We start from the raw sequence: 5859 nt of genomic DNA, 5'->3' as shown, positions 1-5859 counted from the left end.
CCCTCCTGCGGGGGGGGGGGGGGCGTGCTCAGCCTCTTCCCAGATCAGGGATGCTGGACTCTACTCCTGGCACCTTTTCCCCTCCCCCACTCACCACCTGGCAGTTCGCTGACCAATCACATTGACAAGGTTTCAGGCTAAGGGAGGATTTTCATCCTTTCCGAGCTGACCTCCACAATGAGGGCTGTTCAGGTGTTTTTGTCTCTAAGCCAGTGAGGGAGCTGGTGAAGAACTAAGTAGCACATCTTTGCCTTTTCAACCTCCATCATCCCTTCCACACTCACCAACTGCCATCACCAAACACCAAGCACAACCGTTTCACAGCAAGTTGCATCCGTTTTATTAAAACCAAAGTCCTTGCAGATTCAGTGGGGGGAAAGGGGATACAATCAGGTTTTTCACCACCAAATTTTTCAAGATGTTTCTTGAGACCATTCATTGCCTTTTTGAAAAGCTATTTTCAACATACAAAATATTTATATAAATATTATTTATTAGTGAGTTGTTATTCATCCTTTGGATGCAAATTGTAAATTAGGAAACTATTTTATTACTGCTTTTTTGTGGTTAAACAATTTATTTTAATATTATAAATATTGAGTTATTTCCTAGCCTCTGGCGTGCAGTAGTTCTAAGTCTCAGTAATCATATCTCCTGGTGTATATGACTCAGAAAAGAAAAATCTGGCAAGAAACAGGTGCTTCTGTGACAAAGAGCTATTTTCTGGGGAGTGTTACTTACCTTTCGGTTTGTGGAACATCATTCTTATTTATATTTTTTCTGCATTCCAGCAGCCCTCTTGTCCCCCAATATAATGAACTGACTGAAATCAAGAGAGCACCCCAAAGTTCTATGTAAATAGCTATGATGGGAAAAAAAGACATATTAAACTTGAAGATAGAATGTGAACAATTACTTTTTGGATTCATACTTCTTTTGCTATGCACAGAACATCCACATTTTAACACACAAAAAGTAGGAAGTGTTCAGCATCGTGTGTCTTGAAGTCTAATTCTGCACTGTATTTTGGGTAATTAAAGAGCCTAGAACCAGAGGCAGACATTGAGAAAATGAGGTGGTGAAAGATTACTGTCTAGCCAAGAGGCTTTTGAAAGAAGGCTTCCACTGGATGATCAAAAATTACTTAAGGACGTGGGACAGGAAACCAGCACTTCTTAAAAGTGCCAGTTTTAAAAGAGGAGAGGATTCTGAAATGTAGATGTGCTTATTTTATTATAATCAGGCTAGAGATTTTTCAGGATTCCAGAAAATACTCCAGTATCCGTGGTCTCTGGTGTGAAAGCAGGCAGGCAGCTCCATGCAGGTGGAAAGAAGGTCAAGTAAGTGAAGAGTGCGGGCAGCAGGGAGGGAGCAAGGGCCGTGCTGGACTGGGGAAGGAGCCAGCCCAGGAGAGGGCTCCTGTCAGTGGGACAGGTTCACAGAAGGCTTTACTAGAAAAGGCTATACAAGGCAGTCACAGGCACGCACACTACACTACGCTGCAGGTAAGGTACCCCAGTCCTTCATCTCGAAAGGCCTATTGAGTGCTGGCTGCAGCTTGACCTCTGTACAAAGCCATTCGTAGTTTCTAGAGCAGCTGTAGCCACAATGTGTAAATGCTAAGACGAACCAAAAGACATCAGGAGGAAAGTGTGCAGTCAACGCAGATTAATAACCACCGGGGCTGCCGTCCACCCCCCAGGAGGGGAAGATGGAGGGGGTCCAAACATGGAAATTTAGATCAGCAGCTAGTAATTCTATCAAATGTACTGTGCACTTTAACATAACTTGAATATATTTTAATACTTTTCTGTACTGCCCAGATATCTGTTTTGTCAAATAGCCTAACAATGTAAAGAGAAAAGGATTTTTGAAGAGAATGTATACAACTTAAGCAACATTGAAGGGTTGATTGTCTAAATAGGAATTTAGACTGCTGCCCCTTCATGGATATTTGCAATGCAGGGTCCTGAAATATATTTTTACATGTATATTTGGCAACATGAAGCTCAGTAATCATTATTTTTGGAGAGTTTTTTTCAAAGTTAAAATATTTCTTTTGATATTTTCAGTATTTTCTTGAAATTGGCTGTATAATACAAATGGTTTCAATATTTTGTAAAATACTTTTTTTAAATACAATTCTTGTATGGTTAAGATGTCTTTAAGATCCTTGTACACTGTTTATATGTGCAATAAATGTGCATGGCCAGCTGACAGTACCATAAGTACACAGAATGTATATAGTGCAAAACTCTTCATTTTATTATTTAACAGCCATTAAAATTCTGAATTTGTACCAACCATCTTTGGATTTTCCATCTGATCCTAAGGTTGACTCATGAAGCAAAGAAATGACAGTTTCATTGCTGAAACTGACCATAACAATCATATATTGTGAATATGCATGAATATAAATATGTGTATATAACATGCATGTGTATGTGTAAGATCTGGAGAAGAGTTCATACATGTGTATATCACACACACACACACACACATATCCAGTGGTTCCCTCACCCAAGATTTTAGTTTTTGTGATTTCCCATTAATTTTCATCAGTCCCAGTCCAAAAGTACTAAATGTTGCTGGCTATTTTGAGAGACCACATTCACTAACTTTTATTAAAAAGTTTTGTTGTAACAGTCTGTTTTAATAGTTACTCTTAGAATCTTACTAAATTCATAAATTAAAATTTACATATTTGAGAAAAATAGGGTTCGGTACTGATTATAGCTCTAGGGGGTCTTTATGAATAGCTGTGTCATGGATGGGGGCTGGATATATACACACACACACACACACACACACCTCAGAATAGTAAGTCTTCCCCCCATAAACTAAAACTTGTTACTGCAAAAGCAAACTTGCTATGATAAGGTTGGAGTGAGGGTAGAGGTGGGGCTTCCCTTGGGTCATGGCTCCAGAGACAGAGGATGCCTTAGTTCCTTGGTCCAACTTCTAAAAACCACAGGATTGACTCTTCCCACTTCAGCTGTCTCTTGGGAAATCAGCCCCCCACCTCCCCGGGAGTGAAGTGGCTGTCAGGATTCCCCTCTGCTAGATTTGGGCCGTGTTTTCCCTATATATCCACCCTTCCATGAGTGAAAGGGCAGCTCTGTGAGGAATACAAGTGAAGGCTAGGGATGCTGCTCAGCTGGCAGAGTGCTTGCCAACTGGACAAGACACCCGGGTTCAGTTCCCAGCGTTGCATAAAAACAGTGTGATGGTGCATGCCTCTTATGCCAGAACTCGGGAGATGGAAACAGGAGGATCAGAAGTTCCTACACAGTGAGTTTGAAACCAGCCTGAGCTACATGAGACCTTGTCTCAAAAGAAAAAAAATCAAGTAGAAGCAGTAACAGATATTTCATCTCACCCCATGTGCAACACTCAGACCCAGGACCATTAGCCTGAGCAGGGACTGCAGGGCCTCTGTTTGGGGTCTGCATCTACCAAATCTAGAACAGCTATTTATGGCCATGATGTTCTGCTTCAAGACTGCATCTTTGCCCCAACCCCACTTCAACCTGAGTTGTCTTTCTACACATTGTAGAAACCCAGTGCTTCACAGACTTCCTATCAAGAAACTGGGAAGTTTGTATAGATTTGTAAATGGGAAAAATGCCAACAGGGCAGGAATTCTGAGGAGGCTACTGGGAAAGAAGCATGAGGACCATACATCATTTGAACTTCACCACAACTGGTACAGCCTCAGAGACCACATCCTGGCCAGAAGCTGGGAGCTGTCCACTTCTTCTGGGTGAGTCAGAGATATGGCAGCAACGATCCCTAATCTTCCACCTTCTACAGGAAATCAGCTAGCAAACAAACATTCCAGTTAAGTCTGGGTCTCAGAGGATGGTACAATGGTAGGCAGTTTTCTTAGAAACTGGCACTCCTTGAGCATGGGGACATACTACAGCAGGGCTGCTCACCAAACTGTCACCTTCTCTACATTCACACTGCACCAGTGTTGATGAAGTGGCAACTGTGTGTGCCCATCACAGCAAGACTGCTTATCTGTTTTGCTCCGGCTGATTGTTCAGTATCAATGAATATAATTTCCATGCTATAGGTACTGAAGAGAGACAGACGATCCAACGGACCACATATGTTAGCACAAAACTGTTATCCATGACTGGATAAGGAAGATATTTACAGTGGACAGCTATTAGATTCCCACCTAACACCACATGCTCCTAGGAACCACCACTGCCTTGGACACATGAAGCTTTCGAAGTCCTTATCATGCTGCTGGCCCAGCTCAGCAACAGCCACTTTACCATCTACCATTAAGTCTTCCCCAGTGCTATAGTTTGAACGGTTCCCCCCAAAGCATAAATGCTGGGAACTAATACACAGTGCAAGGGTGTTAAGAGGTGGGACTTCAAAGAAGTGGTTAGGTAATAGTGCTCTGCCCTCATGAATTCATTAGTTCCATTATTGTGAGATAGGCTTCCTGTGTCAGAAATGGGTTCTGAAAATAATGTGCTGTAAGCCAAGTGTGGTGTATGTTGTAATCCCAGCTCTGGGGAGACAGAGATAGGCCGGTATCTGGGGTTCCCTGGCCTATCAGAAAGCCCCAGGCCCATGAGAGACCCTGTCTCAAAAAATGACAGTTCCTGAAGAATGGCACCCAAGGTTGACCTGTCTCCACACCCATGTGCACACAGGTATTCCTAACACATACATACTCCCCCCCCCAAAAAAAATGTTTTTTGCTCTTTTACTCTCATCCCTGAGTTGTCTTTCATGGTTGGAGGCTATAACAAGAAGGCCCATTAGAGCAGCATAACATGAACTTAACACCCAGGATTTTGATTCTTTTCCTGGTGACTGAAAACAGAAGACATAAAACCTAGATACAACCTAAAGGATGAACCCAGCACCCAGAGAGAAATGGGTAAAAGACAGCAGTGGAGAAATCCCAGGTTTATACCCCTGGGTCTAGCAGTAGCAGTCCTGTATGACTGAAGTGTGGGCGGTCAAACTTCCTGAGAGTTCTTTCGCAGGAAACCAATCTTAGTCACTGCCACCACTTCTAATGAATGATGCAAATGAATAAGAAAAAGCTGAGTCTCCCAGGCTGGTTCACAGTCAGCAAGAGAGAGAGCAAGTCAGATTCCAGCTTAGCTGTGCCTGGCCTGTGTCCTCACTATTCAGACGGCTTTCCTAGCAGCACTGGCCAAACTGCAGCTTCTACTGTCAACAAATAAATCGTGGAGAGTACGACAGCACGCACGTGAAAAGGATGAGTGCATGCATATGAAAGGGACAAGAGAGATTGGTTGGTCTATTCCAGTGGCCTCTTAAATGATTAATGATGGAGATGGATCCAAGTTAAAAAGTAACCAGTTCAGACTTGGAGAAGAGCAAGTTTGAAATGTAGAGAACTAACGAGAATGAAACAGCACTTTGGATTTTCCTTTCTCCTTCGCTCCTGTCTTCTCTAATTTTGCTCCGAATTTGTAAATAGTAAAGCAGCTTTATGCTAAAAAGCAGCTTTATGCTAAGAAACAAGTTCCTAATTTTTTTTGAAACAAGATTCCTTATATCCTTAGATTTTGACGTTTAAGACACACACTTTGCACTGTCTTTAGTAATTGTGTAAGAACAATGAGAGTTGTTTCAAAGGCTTCGTTCTGTGGACATTTCTCTACTGGAGTTGACTTCTTAGAAGATCTTTCACAGTGCTGTATGGTTTAAAACTTTTTGATTTGTTCATTTTTATTTTACATGTTATGAGTGCTTTGTAGGCATGTATGTAAGTGTACCATATGCATGCAATGCCCCACGGAGGCCAGAAGATTGGATCTCCTAGAACTGGAGTTAAGGAGAGTTGTTAGCTACCACCAT

At 42.2% G+C, this 5859-nt stretch overlaps 1 protein-coding gene across 1 annotated transcript in view; it reads left to right on the top strand.

The window, feature by feature from the left end:
* The window catches only part of Lrch1 (leucine rich repeats and calponin homology domain containing 1), a 206013-nt gene extending 203709 nt beyond the window's left edge, over window positions 1-2304 (top strand). Inside the window, exon 22 of the mRNA XM_029559249.1 lies at window positions 26-2304. The gene's annotated coding sequence lies outside the window, so the exon portion shown is untranslated. The remainder of the gene's footprint in view (window positions 1-25) is intronic.
* The last annotated feature ends 3555 nt before the right edge of the window (window positions 2305-5859 follow it).

Source organism: Nannospalax galili, unplaced genomic scaffold, assembly GCF_000622305.1.
Source record: "Nannospalax galili isolate Female #2095 unplaced genomic scaffold, S.galili_v1.0 scaffold388, whole genome shotgun sequence".
Lineage (NCBI taxonomy): Eukaryota > Metazoa > Chordata > Mammalia > Rodentia > Spalacidae > Nannospalax > Nannospalax galili.
Note: the sequence above shows the minus strand (reverse complement) of the source record. Positions and strands in the feature narration are given on the sequence as shown.